At 40.3% G+C, this 16,837-nt stretch overlaps 1 protein-coding gene and 1 long non-coding RNA gene across 11 annotated transcripts in view; one reads left to right on the forward strand and one right to left on the reverse strand.

The window, feature by feature from the left end:
* SLC25A21 (solute carrier family 25 member 21) overlaps window positions 1-16,837 on the reverse strand; it is a 470,013-nt gene that overhangs the window by 58,159 nt on the left and 395,017 nt on the right. The gene's annotated exons all lie outside the window — the stretch shown is intronic.
* On the forward strand, window positions 7,345-9,864 carry LOC112657713 (uncharacterized). Its single transcript, XR_003135238.3, has 3 exons — window positions 7,345-7,534; window positions 8,089-8,234; window positions 8,369-9,864. It is a non-coding gene; the product is annotated as an uncharacterized LOC112657713 (long non-coding RNA).

Consider the following 16,837-nt stretch of genomic DNA (forward strand, 5'->3'; position numbering starts at 1 on the left):
GACTAAGTGACACAGATTCGTCTTTTAAAACCAGCAATTGAACTTCAAGGCAATGCAACACAACAAAAGTTTTAGCTAACACTGTAACATAAAACAAACAAAAGTTTTCCCTGCTTCAACTCATATCAGATCTTCGAGCACAAACAATATAGTTATTATTTTTCATTACAGAGAATTAATTGAATTAAGTTTCTGCATATGGTCCTTGGATATATTTGTTACCCCAAACCATGCCACTTTCATTATATGCTGTATGGAGGGATTCTTTAAAGTTTTCCTGAACACTCGTTTTTAACTGAACTTTGAGTATGATTTTTACCACGACAATTAAACTTTGTTGATATGTCTAAAATAAACTACAACTTTGATTTTTCTAAGATACAGAAAAATTAGTTTAGCTGTCAGTATCATTTAGGAGGTAGGTTTATGGCTTGATTCCCTGGAAAGTTGGCTGGGTGCTGGACGCTCTAAACATGTTGCACAGCTCAGCCCAAAGAAGGCATTAGCGTGATATAAGAACCAGAACCCTGATGGAAAACCCTAAGGAAAGAAAGAGCAAAAAAGATATTTGAGAAGTGACTGAAGTAAATCATGTGGGTAGAGTGTGGTGTTAATTGCTCCTTAATCTATAAGTGAAGAGACTTACTTTTTTTTTTTTTTTTGTGAAGAGACTTAATTAGAACTGACTATAGGGCACCTGGGTGGCTCAGTGGTTGAGCATCTGCCTTCAGCTCAGGTTGTGATCCTGGGTCCTGGGATCGAATCCTATATCAGGCTCCCGGCAGGGAGCCTGCTTCTCCCTCTGCTTGTCTCTGCCTCTCTCTGTGTCTCTCATGAATAAATAAATAAAATCTTAAAAAAAAAAGAACTGACTGTAGAAAAAGTGTATTAATATTCAGTGACAGCACATTGCCTTGCCTATTAAGATAAACACATTTACATTAGGAACTAAAAACCATTTAAGGGCAGTCTTTCACTCCTGTGGACGGCAACTATGAGGAAAAAGACTTAACAAACAAACGAACGAACAGACAAAACCCCAAAACCAACCAAGGCAACACTATTTCTTGGAGGGGAACTGAAAGCCAGAAAAGAAGTACTGAGGGTGGAGTCAAAAGATCTCTTCACCCACCAGCTCTCTGCTAAACATGGCCCGCTGAGGGAATTCCTTGCTTCATCCATTCTACTTAGTCCATTCTCTCACTAACTCCCTCCTTTTTTTTTTTTTTTTTACCTTCTGTGTTTCTAATTTCTGTCCTTCCCATTCATGAAGTAACTATCATTCATTTATTCACTCACTCATTCATTCATTCATTCATTCATTCAGTATTCTCTGTTCCAGGCACTAGGCTAAACACATTTCTCTAGGGTCAAATGTTGATGCAGTAGTCCTAGTAGTCCCCAAATCCATAAGACCCTAATTTTCTCCAAGAAGTCTGCTCTGAGATGGTAGACAAAAATCTTGAGATTACAATTGCCTACAATACTTGGCCAAGATGTTGTCTTTCATATTACATTATGTGCTTAGCACATGGTAACATTCAGATAATATCTATTGAACATAATTATATTCAAATGAGAAATTAACTATATACTTATTCATACACACCTACACATATAGGCAAGCATGTATAGAGATCTATGTACACAGATAGGACCCAGACATGATCCATATTCACAGTTTAAATGATTTGTATATTTTTAATTGATTAGAGTATGCATTATTCACATAATTACCATATTTAACCCAGGTTATAGATTGCTTGACAATAGCCACTCCTGTTCTTTATCACCACCCTCTGGCATTTAGCATTAATTCGATGCTATCTGTCAGTAAGGCAATATGATATAGTGGGTAGAAATGTGAGCTCTGGAGCCACACTCCTTGGGTTTGAATTCTGGCTCAACCATATGTTAGCTGTTTACCCAGCATGAAAAACCATTGGCACAAAAGGTGAGCAAATTAATTCCAAAGCACTACTGCCAGAATAGAGATTTTTTTTTTAATGTCAGCTTTCTCTACAAGTGCTTATGAAAATGAGTTGGTACATGGTTGTAATAAGTAGACTGATTTAATAGCTTGATATAGCAGGGCTTGACATAACTAAGGTAGAAAACCTCAGAATTTAGAGATGTCCTTCACAAATAGAATCTTACCTAAGTGTATGATCCAGTACCTTAGGAATTCACACCCTGTTGTGGAATTCTGCTACAATCAACTTATACATGGTTGAGGCCAAAGATGTTGTGAACTAAGTGCACTGAACAGGCCACTCCCAAAGTGTAAGTCACATTTAGAAGTTCATTAACTCATTATGGCTGCCAGTTATTACAGTAAGCTTCAAAATTAATTTCTTGAGGTGCCCCCTAGTGGCATTGTAGTTAAATGCAACTCAACAATTGTCTGCACCCTAAAGAACAAAGCCTTGGACCAGAGTTTTTTGCAGGTTACAAACTCCAGTCTGATCTAACAGACCTTCATTTCACTACATTAGGCCCCCAAGGAGTAGCATTATGACAGCTTGGGATTCTAACAGAATTGAGACTACTGAGAGAAACTTTAGAAACAAAAATAGCAGTCCTTGTGCTAAATGCTTTACAATTATTATCTCATTCAATTTTTACATGAAATAGATTTCCACTCTTTTCATTTCATAGGAAGAACCAGGGAGACCTAGAGACGTTAGCAATTTTTTCACTAGTCAAACAGCTGGTAAGTGGAGGAACTGGGATAGGAACATAAGTCTACTTGACTCCCAAATCTCTGCTCTTGAGCACTGTGCTTGATTCTTTGTTCTCGGGTTGAGTCGGTGTCTGACCCACTGGGAAATGTCAATCCGCCTCTGCTCCTGTGCTCCTTCTATGACTGTGTCTCTAGTGCTCAGGCGTCAGTCTCTGCTTAGTTGGCTAAAATGCTGGGTTTTGGGGCACCTGGGTGGCTCAGTGGTTGAGCTTCTGCCTTCGGCTCAGGTGGTGATTCTGGGGTCCTGGGATCGAATCCCACATCGGGCTCCCCGCTGGGAGCCTGCTTCTCCCTCTGCCTATGTCTCTGCCTCTCTCTGTGTGTCTCTCATGAGTAAATAAATAACATCTTTAAAAAAATTCTGTACCAAATTACATTCTCAGAGAGGCTGGACCTTACTTCTCTTCTATTTAAAATCGCAACACCTCGACTTGAGTCCTACCCTTTCTGCCTGCTTTCTTTTCCTTTATGGGAATTATCCCCCTCAAATGTGCTTTATTGTTTACCTGCTTGCTTTATTTATTCTTTGTTGCTCTCGCTAGGATGTAAGCTTCATGAAGAAAGTGCAGGGGCTTTTGTTTATCTTACTTGTTGACATATCCCGAGGGCTAAATATAGGACCTGACATATAATAGGTGCTCAGCAAATATTTGTGGAACAAAAGAACAAATGCATTGTATTCCCACTGACTCAGTCTGGCAGTGTTGTGAATAGAAACTTGTATCTGGTATTTTAAACTATTCCAAGATCAATCTTTTTCACTTTCCTACCAAATGTCAATTCTTTTTGGTTTCTTTGGAATCACGTAGGCTTCACCAAAATGGCTATCAATGAGGAAAGTTGTGGGTACTTCCTCCAGCTAACATGAGTAGACTTCATGAAATGGCAACAGAAGAAACATAGGCTTCATCTCTTCCCCATGCTGTCAGAGCCTGACTCTAGTGTTCACACTCTCCAGGCCATGTGCTCAGGGAAGTAGAACTCTCTCCAACCCTGGCATGATTGATTTAATCACCTGGTCTTCTTCTCCTCACCTGTAATAGTATGAGATGTGAGCATGTAACTGAATTCTAGCCAACAAAGTTTGAGGGGCATTTTGAGGGAGTTTTTCACCCTTTCCTGAAAAAAAAAAAAAAAAGGATCCCCGTGCCTTACCACCAGAGATTTGGATTTGGTAGATCTGAGTGCATGTTCAATAATATGTATTTTTAATACTACCCCTAATTCTGACGCAGAAGGTCCAAGAACTACAAACTGAAAAATTAAAAAAAAACAAAAACAAAAACTTGCCTATCAGGTTAATGACCTAGGGCTGCTCTTACCTGGATGTCTATCTGTTAGGAATCAGGCCAGAGTACTCAGTACCATTTGATCAGGTAATTCCTCTAGAAACTTTATGAAATTGTCCTCGCTTTCTTCCATTTTCTATTCTAGAGTGTACTTGCTTTTTTCAGTGAAAAAATGCTAATTGCAAGTGTGCTCCATGCCTCTGACATGGCTATCTCTGGCCTTTGAGACCAGGAAGCTATAGATAGTTTTACCATCAGTCCCTGCTGAATAGAATCCCAGGTTGCATTCCCCCAACACCTGCTGGCTGCCTTGCTCCTCTGAGGGCTACTTTTTGGTTTCCTCTTTGGGCTTATTTAGAATAACACTGAGACACACCAAAACCAGATTATTAGCTTGCCCACATCTTTTCAAAAGAAATTAATATTTCATTCCACCACTGTCTATCAAGTCTAGCAGAAATTGTGGTTGGCAGAAAGCATGTTTTCACTGTTTAAACACTTGAACAAAATTTAAATGAGGGTACTTTTCTCTCATTCTGCCAATAGTTGTGCCCTCTGCAGAACAGGTACAACAGGAAGCAGCCCCTGCTGTAAAGCAAGCAGGACCACACCTACGGCTGTTTGAGCTGAGGAACGTATGAAAACACCTTCCTTATGCTTTATGGAATGAACCAACAACAAAGAACTCAGGCATCTCTGAAGTTCTGCAGGTGATTGATTTTTAGAGAAGCGACACTGCATGGAGAGTGTGGCTACAGATTTAGTTTCTTTTTTTCTTTTTTTTTTTAATAAATTTTTATTTATTTATGATAGTCACACAGAGAGAGGGAGAGAGGCAGAGACACAGGCAGAGGGAGAAGCAGGCTCCATGCACCGGGAGCCCGACGTGGGATTCGATCCCGGGTCCTCAGGATCGGGCCCTGGGCCAAAGGCAGGCGCCAAACCGCTGCGCCACCCAGGGATCCCCCTACAGATTTAGTTTCTAAATTGAGGACTTGTTTTGAAGACAAAAGACCTCTGAATGACCCACTCATTACCACTCATCATTTATTCTTCCCACCAAAGCCACCATCTGGGGCTCTGTCCTAAGGAGTTTCAAGTCCCTCCCATATAGTCTCTATTTTTAATTACCAATGGCTTAATATTTTCAGGATCATTCATTTACTTATCAGCAAGTATTTGTTGAGCACCTACTACCTGAGCCAGGTACTAATTACCAATAGTACATATAATTTGGTCATTGAAATAGCAAATGTGCTATGATTTTGTCAATTATCAAGTCTATAAGCTAGAATGATCCAGGTACAATATTTTATTAATCTGCATATTTGTCCCTGAGGCAGGAAAGGCACAAATATACAAATATATTTTTCTCTCATTTTCCAAGAAATGCTAAGTAATGGAAAGGTTACAATACTTATTATCTCAGGCATAAAAAATAAGTACCTGAAAATTAATTTGGATTTCATATTTGGACTTTGAATTTTTCGCTCCAGTAAATTCATTCATTCATTCAACAAATAATTGAGTATCTGCTATGTGCTAGTTATGGCCCTCTGGGTTAGAGATAAATGGTGAACAAGTTGGACATATTTCCCATAATCACAGAGCCTACATCCTGTTTGGGGAACAAGACAATTAACATAATAAACAAGTAAATAAAATGATGTCATATCAATATCACCAATGATTCGGGAAATGCAAATAAAAAATGATAAGCTACCACTTTACCCCTATTAGGGCAGATTTATTTATTTATTTATTTATTTATTTATTTATTTATTTATTATTTATTTATTTGAGAGAGAGGGAGCGTGAGCAGGGGGAGGAGCAGAGGGAGAGGGAGAAACAGATTCTGTGCTGAGCATGGAGCCTGATGTGGGGTTGGATCTCATGATGCTGACATCATGACCTGAGCCAAAACCAAGAGTTGAAAGCTTAACTGACCTCACCACCCAGACACCCTGACATGGATAAATCTTGAAGACATTATGGTGCTACATCAATTAAGCCAGAAACAAAAGGACAAATATTCCATGGTTCTACTTATGTGAGATACTGCGTCAAATTCAGAGACAGAAAGTAGAGGGGTCGTTGTCAGGGACCGTAGGATGAGGGAATGGGGAGTTAGTATTTAATGGTTGTGGAGTTTCAATTTTGCAACATGAAGAGTTCTGGAGATGGATGGTGGTGATGGTTACACAACAATGTGAATAGACTTAATGCCACTGAGCCACTGAACTATACACTTAAACATTGTTAAAGTAATGAATTTTATGTTACATCCATTTTGCCACAATAAAAAAAATTATGCCAAAGTGTGAGAAGTTATAAGGATAAGGAAAATTAAGCAGGAGGGTAACTGGTTGCTCTGAGGAATAGGAGAAGGCTAGTAATATGATAGGATCTTTAGGGGAAACCTCATTGGAAAGATACTTGCTCAGCTGAAGACTTGTATTTAGAAGACGAAATCTATGGGAAGAGAGAAAAAATTTAGAAATGGAAAGCTTTAGGAAAAAATTACAACAAGGAAGAATCCAAGGCAGCAGTTTGTAACTAAACTTTTGCTTCTTTCTTCACATAAGGAGGATGGAGAAAACATGATTTCCAAGGTAGTCTCTTAAGATGTTCTAAAATCTAATTATAAAATTAGGTCATGCTCTTCAGACATGTTCTTCTTCCTATAGGAACTCAATGCATAGTAGTTGCTCACTGTATTGAAGACTTAATATCAAGTAATTTGGTAAGACCAACCAGAAGAAAAGTCAATATTAAATATAGAATTATAGCATCACTACTATCTTTGGACATCACTACTATCTTTGGACCCCTTTAGGGTCCTTAGTCCTTTCTTCTGAAGCTTGATTTCTCTTTGTAATGTCCCTGTTATGACATCACCTGGCTCCTGATCAGACACTAGATGCCAGGACCCCACATCCTTTTTTGAGTACCCCTCTGACCTGAGTAATTTTGCTCCTGAGGCGACAGACCCTCTTGCCTCAAGCCTAGTTCTGTTTTCAGGTGACTTTCTTTTTCTTTCTTTCTTTCTTTCTTTCTTTCTTTCTTTCTTTCTTTCTTTCTTTCTTTCTTTCTTCTTTCTTTCTTTTTTTCAGGTGACTTTCAATTGATTCTGATCACTAGATTTGATGGCTAATTTTATGTCAGTCTGACTGCCACAAATTTGGTCAAATATTATGCGGGATGTTTCTGTGAGGATGTTTTTGGATGATATTAACATTTAAATCAGAATACCATGTAAAGCAGATTATCCTCCATAACGTTGGTGGGTATTATCCAATCTGTTGCAGGCCTGAATTGAATAAAAGGCTGGCCCTCCCCAAATAGAAGAGAATTCTTCTGTCTGATGGCCTTTAAATGGGAGCATCAGCTCTTCCTTCTTCCAGACTTTGGACTTGAAGTGGGACAGTAGCTCTGCAGATTTGGGATTTACCAGCCTCCATTATCTCATGAGCCAATTCTTTGTAATCTTTGTATGTTATAGGTATGTGTATATTCTATTGTATCTGTTTCTCTGGAGACCCCAGACTAATACACCAGGAAATATAGAATAAGTCCCATTCCAGTCCTCTTAAGGAATTGCAAAATATTTGAAGATGGTCACTGAGCACCCTGATGCCTCTCTTCTCTAAGTTAACTCCTTAGCTTTTTGTATGACAGGGCCTCAGACCTCTCATTATTTGACCAAAATGGACCAAAATCCACACTCAGTACAGGCTCATCTGGACACAGTAGGGCCAGACCATTGCCTCAATGTTCTAAATGTTATACTTCCATTCATATGGCTAAAGACCAATTTAGCTCTGTTTCATTCACGCCATTCTGTTATGTATATGTATAACACACGCACACACACACACACACACACACACAAATATGTAACCTGCTTCTGTAAACCTACCCCTCTTCTTTAAGACTATGATAGAATGAAAGGGGATGGGTAGGAGCAAATATGTTCCAAGTACATTAAAGGGGAGGGAAATAAGATTTAATAAGAGTTGCTTAACATATGTAATCTTATTTCATCTTTATTTATAGATGTGGAAACAAAAACTCTTGGAGCCTATGTAACTTATCCATATCAACATAGTTAAGAAGTAATTGAGATGGGACTGAAGCCCAGTTGTCTCTGATCTTGAAGCCTGGGGTCTGTCTACTACACCAAACCACACAGCATATACACGGTGAGCATTTAAAATATTTCCAGAGTAATATAAAGTCAGAGAAAGACGGTGTCCAAGAGGAAAACAAGGGAGGAAACTATTAATATAAGGGAGAATCAAATTTACCTCCTTGTTCTTTTTATACCTTCCCACAGAATTCAAGAAGTCTCACAGAAAAAAATTTCACCAGCAATAACAGAATATGTGGCAAAGAAGGAATAAATACATGTTTTTCAGGTGTGCTAAGAACGGAGGAAATGAGATGAAAAAAACCTAACAACAATACACACTCAATAATCATGACTGTTAACTTGAATTTAGTCTCAACCCTTGACAACCGTGGTCCAAACCATACTCCCACTTATATTAAATAATAATGAAAGGGGAGAAATCTGCTATCTGACCATATTTTAGAAAAACTGGACACCAAATAGTTTTCATCCAGCCATAGGTAAAGTTCCCTATTCATTGAAGAAACAGTGTGATACCTAAGAAAGATCTGCAGTTACCATCCACCATGAAGAACTAACCCTGTATTCAGAAAGTGGGCATTTTGCACATAGAACAATCCCATGAATCTCATGTGTGCACACACACAAGCACACTCACAAATGTGGTTTTTTTCCCCTCCATTTCTGTCAGTACCCTGTGGTGGTAGTCCTTGATCCCTATGAGACCCCCCACTCTCATGGGGCTTGGCAACTTATCTGTCCTATAGAGCCATCAGTTGATGTTTCTGGTGATGAGCTCAGAGCTGTCTCTCTCCTCCTCGAGGCTGAGTGGATTCTGTGTAGAGGCCTGGCATTTCTACTAAGACTGCAAATGAGAGCCTGGGATTCAGAGCTGAAAGTGGATTTCCTGCACAGCTGAGCCAAGTGCTTCCAACCATCCAGCCAGATGTTTGTCTATATGGTCCTGGCAGTCATAGCTTGGGATGGAGCCAGGATTTGGCCGATTTCTATACTGAAAAGCTTGATGGAATGCTGGGGTGGTGCCATCCCATAATAAAAAAGGTGGTCTCTCAGATTGGCACACCACTCCCATTTGCCTTGGGAGTCTCTCCAAAAGGAAGAGGTGCTTGAGTAAAAGTAGGTGTGTCCATCTAGTCCTTGCCAGGGCTTGAGTGGAGGAGGGGAGGGTACAGGCTGAGGGAAGGTGGATGGAGAAGAAAGATTCTGAGTGATTGGAAGCTTGTGCCAGATGGAGCTGGAAGACGGTGCTCTGTTGCTTCCCTCTGCACATGTGTGGCCACCAGGGGATTGCCTGGCTATGCACACTGCTTCACATCTGTCAGCTAAATCAAAGTTGCATAATTGAAGATGCAAAGCGAGAAACATTACGTGGTGCACAAGGCTCCCCAGAGGATTTTGGATCTGTAATCCAGTGAGGAGATTTTAATGAGACATGAGCCTAGCACTCTCATCTGTGAGAGACAATCTTCCTCCAGCTGTGTTTAAGGATGTGGAAAACTTTTTTTTTTCCAGAATATGAGGAGTCTTTCTCAACTGGTCACTGCCTTCCCATTTCTCGTGGTACCCTTTGGCCTTCCTCCCAAAGAAATGTTTCTTTGTGAAGTTTGGACTATTTTCAGCATGAAGAAGGCACAAAAGACCCTGAGATTGAGGCTTTGGAACATATGAATCAAGAAAGGTGTGCTATATAAAACCATTAACCTGGTATCATTTCTCACAAATAAATTTAAACATTTTAAAATATTTAATCATAAAAGTAACACATATTCAAAGTGAAAATTCAAACAATATATAAAGATGGAAAGTGTGAAGTAAAAGTGTAAATAGGATTCTTTGCTTGTGTTCCTAGAACAGTGCTTCTCAAATGTTCTGTGGTAAAGGAATAATTTTTCCTTATTTTCAATCCTCACAAACCAATACTTTTGTAAAGTACCATAAAAATTAATTATCAGAACAATTACAGAAAAAGGACCCAAAAGCATGCAGAATACCAATCCATTTAAAAAAAAATAAGTTCAACAGATCACTGACTTGGATGTAGTGGTAATATCAAATTGCTATAACCTTTCTATACACACTCAATTTTTGTACTTACTGTGGCCCACACTTTGATCATTCATTTTCTTCTGGAGATTTTCAAAACTTTCTATACATATCAAACATACAGATAATTTTTTAAAAAAAGGTTTTATTTATTTATTCATAAGAGACACAGAGAGAGAGAGAGAGAGGCAGAGACACTGGCAGAGGAAGAAGCAGGCTCCATGTGGGAAGCCCAATGTGGGACTCGATCCCGGATCTCCGGGATCACGCCCTGGGCTGAAGGTGGCACTAAACTGCTGAGCCACCCAGGTTGCCCTATACAGATAATTTTTTAAACATAAGAGTAATAGTACTCAATAGTATATGTATTGGTCTATAACTTGCCTTTTGACTTGATATATTTTGACATCTTTCATATTAGCCCTTAAAGATGTATATCATTTTTTTTTGTGACTTCATGGCTTTCCACAGTATGAATGTACTACATTTAAAAAAAAAACTGGTCTCAACATTTATGGGTATACAGATGATTTCTAGATCTTGCTTATAGTCGAAATTTAATGGCATGACCTCCATAAATGGACTGTTAACTCTATATGCTTTTTTAAGAAATTAAAATTTTAATTAATTAATTAATTTTTTAGAGAGAGCAAGCGTGCACATGTGTGCTTACACACAGGGGGAAGATGAGTTGGGAGGAGGGAGAGAGAGAATCTTCAGCAGGTTCCATGCCCAGTGCAAAGTCCAAGGTGGGGCTTGATCTCACAACCCTGAGATCATGACCTGAGATGAAATCAAGAGTTGGAAGTTTAACCGACTGAGCCACCCAAGTGCCCCAATTCTATATGCCTTTTGATGTCAAAGTCACCACTAGCACTTGTTAGAAGTTCTGCTTTATGAAAGCAAAAGCAAAATATTTTGCAGTCCAAAGGTTCTTTACCTTCAAACTAGCTTGTTGATCATTCTGAGAGTGGTTGGTGGTGAAATGACTGGGCTAAGCTTTTGTCACCATGCACAGCATAAGACACACTCTCCTCCAGAGGAGAGGGCTGGATTTCACTGCAAGGTGATTGGGATGAATATTTTAACGACAGGCTTTGCCTTTTTTACTTAGTAGCAGAAAGGTGAATGTGTAACAATGGATGCAGGCTGCCTTGGGGGTCCCACACACCACAGCCATTCTGTGGTGAGCTCTTATCTTGCTGACTCAGACTTTCCCAAAGGGCTTGCAGGAAGGAAGGTCAGCCTGGTGGCCAACCTCAACTCTCTGCCCTGTTCCTCTCTTATAGTACTTTTGCTAAAGAAGTAAATTTGGGGCTCTACATGATTACCTGCGTGATTTTTCACATTTCTGTTAGGGCCTCAAGTAGCCCTTTGTGGAAGCAGTTAGCTTTGTATGTGTAAACTACACTCCCAGTCAGGCAGGTCTAGTCAGGATGAACCTGAGCAATCAGCCCCAGCAGACTTGCTGCAGGCACAGGGCATGACCCAGGAGAGGGGCGGAGTGTTTCTGATGTTTATATTTCAGATGTCTCCAAAGCAGCCAATTATGTCAGGTCCCTGGGCATGTGTGGAGATACTAGAAAGGATTTTGCATGGAAGGCAAAATGCTTAAGCAGAAAGACAAGTTTTCCTTTCCACTGGGTTAGCCAGGCCAAGCGAAAAAGGAGATTTTAGATTTGTACTATGAGGTTCATGGACTTGGGTCTGGTTAGCCCAGATGGAGGAAAACCAGCAGTCACTCCCCTCTGCATTTTTAGTTGAGAAGAGAAATAATCTCAGACACCCCAAAGGCTTCTAAGGACCTGAAGTTCTCCTGCACGAGGATTAGGCATATACCGACAGGCAGTGAAGGCACCAATTCTTTGGTCTTGCTAGAACTTCAAGTGGTCCTGAGTAGAAGCATCTAGGCTAACAGCCAAGTTGGAGTTAAATGGAGAACCAATGAGCTTCATCGAAGGCTGATTCAGCTTCACTTCTGGAGTGTGCATTATCTGTGTGAAGGAGTCTCAAGAGACAACCTGGAGATGAGTGGGCATTCTGGATATTAATCTCGTGCTCGGCCTGGGCTCTGAGATGGCACCCTGAGTGGCAGGCCTGGTCTGCGTGGGGAGAGAACTCCAGGCTCAGTATGTCACCAGTGACCGGCCAGCTCCTGATGTGCAGCTCCTGCAGGATTTTTAAAAATACCCGCAAAGAGCCCTTTGAGAAGACACCTGCTCCAGCAGGCCTGCCTTACACATCCCTTCAGAAATGTTTTCTTTTTCTTCTGAATATGCTTTTCTGAGTGGGCACCCTTCCTACTGTTGGCCTCCTCTGTGCAAAAGCAAAGCTGCCACCTAACTCTGGGGGAAGTATTTTTATATGTGTATCTAGTTTTCTTCTCGGAAAACTAGGAGACCCTTTCCCTGTAAACATCTTCTCCATTTCAAAGTTCTTAGAGGGACACTTTGTTGTGCTGATATGGAAATGCTTATCCTGTCTTCGAACTCCCTGACTTTACAAACTCTCTGCAGACAGCCTTGAAACGTTTAGTGTCGCTGAGACGAGGCCTTTGTGACAAGTGAGCCCTCACAGTCCTCATGCTCTGTCCCTGCTGCGTGGCCGGAAATGAATCTCCTTTATGTCCTACAGAGGAGACAATCACACCCCCAGAAGGAAAGACCAGGATCACAGAATAATGCAGTTAATACACGCGGAAAAAGATTGTGCGCTTCCCCCTCACTGCACAGGGCTCTCATCTCCGGATGACGACTAAAGCAGCTACAAAAGTAAACTGCTAAGTCCCTGGGCAGTGTTTTTCTTCACATCATCTGAGTGAACGATTCAGTGTGCTTCTTCGAGCGCATGTGTTCTCTCTGGGTGAGTGGGGAGAGCACCCGGGTGTTCTCTGGCAGCTAGCTCATCAATGACTTGTGGACACTGTACCTCCAGGAGCAGCAAGGGCTGCCTCCTCTGTGACGGAGCTTTCGCACTGTTTTGTTCTGCATCATCACAGGCCATGGAAAAGCCAACCTAAATCACATTTCACCAGGTGAGACTCAACATTTAGTGACGTTATTGCCATGCTGATTGCATTGTCTTAGGTAGGCAAGGAAAAGCTTGGTCCCTACCAACCGAGTCTTCTCAAACGTAGTGGGAGTGAAAAATGAAACACAAAACAAAGTGCCATTCTCTGCCTGTCTCAGGGAAAGAACTGTCAGCGGCACACCCAGAGTCTGTCTAATCACCCAAGAATTGTCCGTGCTAAAGGGACTGGCTGAGTCAGAGCTATCTGAGAGCAAAAAAGCTCTCTCCCACTTAATTTTTGCAAATGTGTTCACCTCCCTCACTCCTTTGCATCTCTGCTGATGACGCCGGATGCCAGCCAGTGATCATGTTGATCACAAGAGAAGAGTAAAGGAGGAAGGGAAGATGAGAGATGAGGAAAGAAAGGAAAAGGAAAAGAAAAAGGCTGTCAAGTGGTTTCTGCCTCATTATTATTTTTCTTTCTTGCCCAAGTTGTTTGGCAGATTCTTAGAGACTGCAGAGCCTGTTCCTTGAAAACCAACTGGTTGTCTAGACCCGGCTAATTACGGCCACAGAGATGTTCTTCTTCCCTTTCATCTCAGGCCCTGTGGGGCTCAGCTCTGGCCTTCACCATTATCTCCTGAAAGGTTAGACGTGCCACATCACCATTCAGTTTGTGCATCCAAACAGAAGCCTTGAAGCATTTTTGCCTTGCTTAGGTTGGCATGGCCAGCCTGTGGGGGTGTGACTTTGCTACTCTCTCACTCGTTGTTTTTTTTTTTTTTTTTTTCCTATTGAGTGCACATCACATTAGTGTCCTGCTCTGTGCCAGATATGTCCTTCACCTTAGCCTTCTTTTCAGACAACTTCCTTGAAGGGGCAGTAACTATGCTCCTCTCTTGCAAAAGATCCAAACCAGGAAAATAGTTGCTACTCTCTTTATAGAGTTGACTCATTTTAAAGTTGAGGCAATCAAGGTACAGAGCCTGCTAAAAAGCATTTTTAAATGATTTGTAACAATTACTGAGAGTCAGTTAACCTGCATAGATTTTCACGGAGGATCATAGACCATGTTTTGTATATAAAGTAACAAACCCGACAGTCTTAACTGATTTGTCAGAGGCCACACAGCAAGTTGGAGAAGAACTCAGTTTGTGAATCACTACTCTGGTCTCCTGACATTAACATATATTTTCATAGAAACAAACATTAACATGGGATTGGTTTGGATAATAAAAAATGATACATAAAAATGCAGACGATTATGACATTTAGAAAAGTTTGATCAAACGATCAAATCAATTGCAAAGATATGTAAATTGATGTGTAATAAATTGACTTCAAAAATATAGCTAACTCTGGTTATTAGGTCTAATTATTCAGCTTGTATGGGTGGTATTTGAGGTCAGTTTTATTTTTGTTCTTTTTTGCTTCCTGCTGCCAGATTTCTGTTTATATTATTGCTTAAGAGTGGGCTACAGACAAGAGAAGAGAAAATGTAAGCTCGAATCTGCTCATTTTTATCAAGTCCAGTCTTTCAAATACAGGGAGTCCTGAGGGATTATAGGTAGATTTCAACTAGCTTATCTGCATATGTAAAAAGGTACCATGCAGCAGTAAATGTAGTGAAGCCAATTTCACCAATTCTAGCTAGGCTTCTTACAAAATTGAGGTGCTTTCTCCTCTAGTGGTCATACGGAATAGATCTGTCTTGTATTCACAAGACTTTAATCTCAACAGCAAAATGATCACATCAATACCAATTCATATTGGGTGCTCATTACTTAGCAGGCATTGAGTTTTATTTAATACACATTATTTCATTTAATTCTTATGATAATCCCAAGGTAGATTTTCTTAATTCCATCTTTTTTCACACAAGGAAACTGAGCTCAATACAGAGCCAGCAGAGGGGAAAAGCAGCTCTGGGTCATAGGACTGCTTTTCACTGAGACGCTCATCTGGCCTAGCTCTCAATGAAAACTGTGTCTGGTTCTTGGGAAAGGCCCCGGTGAGATTTATTCGAAGTCACAGGGATAGCAAGAATTTGAATCCAAGTATGTAACTAGATTCATAAGGGATATTTATAAAGTTGAGACTTCCGTGAATATTGCAAAGTCATCTGAATTTGAAAATATGAACTGTAATCAATTCTGTATCATGTGATGTGGTTATCAAGTATTTAAATCTACATTTTAATCTTAGTTCAAATCCAGGTTCTGCTACTTCGTAGTTCTCTAATGTTGAGCATGGATCTTTCTAAGTGTCAGTTTCTTCATCTGTATAAAGGGATGTGATGCTGCTCTCTCTTTGAGCTGGTGTGGAAATTGAGATAATGTCTGTAAAGAGCTTACATATGGGTCTGGTGCATAGGAAGCCCTCAGTAAATGTTAGTATTATTGCATCTCTGTAGCACAAAGTAGAAGTGAAGAATATGTCATTGAATTAATCCAACATACTTATTCAGACAATTTAGCAAAAATAGGCCCATTACCTAAATTATATAGACCCTGGTAGTTATGTGAATGCACAAGCTTATGACTTCTGTAAGAAGGTAAACATCATGTCATAATTATCATCCTTTAGTTTAAAGAGCCTGCATTAAATCATGCAAAGCGATTAGGTCTCAGAATTTCAAAAAGTTACACTGTAATTTTATAAAACAAGTGAAACATGTTAATTAAGTTATATTCAATACAGACTTCCCAACATCCAGTAAAAAAAATTGATACATTGATTCTGGGATGGGATTGAATAGTACCACAGAGGCCCGGATTTAGGTTTTTCTCTGGAAAGATGTAGAACAGAGAGACCACTCATTTGTTTATTTGCTCATTTGTTCAATCATTCTCTTTTGTTCATGTGACAAATATTTATGGAGTGTTGCTAAGCGGTACTTGGGTGGTGCTGGAGATACTGGGCTGAATCACATGCGCTCTTCCCTGTCCTTGTGGAGTTTACAGTCCACTGGGGAGAGAGAGGATATCACACTAGTAGAAAATGAATACAATGAATACAAAGGTGATGAATGCTTTCAACGAGAATTATGTGTCTCTTAGTCACTCTGCCACTAGAGATGAGACCAGGAAGAACCTTGAGCTGCTTGGGCTGGAGAAGAAATGCTTGCTGGATTGCCTCAGGTATTTGGGTGGGGTCGTTGGGCTTGAAACAGATCTTCACTGTTGGGGTGGGGTCCCTGCTTGATTTGAAGTAGTGCTCACATAAGAAACACACATTAGGGCACAATGAGAAGACCAGAAAAAGCAGTCCTATCAAAGCCATTTTCATAGACCCTGTGTAGCCTCCTGGGACAAAATGCATCCCAAGGGAAGAGCCATCTGGGCACCTTCACTTGTTTTAATAACAATGCCTCAGCCCTGGGTCAGAGTGCTGTCTGTCATTGAGATTGCTCCTTTGGCCCATAGAAACTGAGTCTAAGTTCTGGGGACTCCTGTTGAAAGCAGAATCAATGGAGAAAAAAATAATAAGTCCAAGAAGAGTGGTTTTCATATAGCATTTCCATGAGACGTTAAAGCACACGCTGCTTTTGACTGGAGAACAAGATAATGTAACAAAAGGGATTCTAAACTTACACTGTAA

The sequence above is a fragment of the Canis lupus genome, chromosome 8, assembly GCF_003254725.2.
Source record: "Canis lupus dingo isolate Sandy chromosome 8, ASM325472v2, whole genome shotgun sequence".
Classification (NCBI taxonomy): Eukaryota; Metazoa; Chordata; class Mammalia; order Carnivora; family Canidae; genus Canis; species Canis lupus.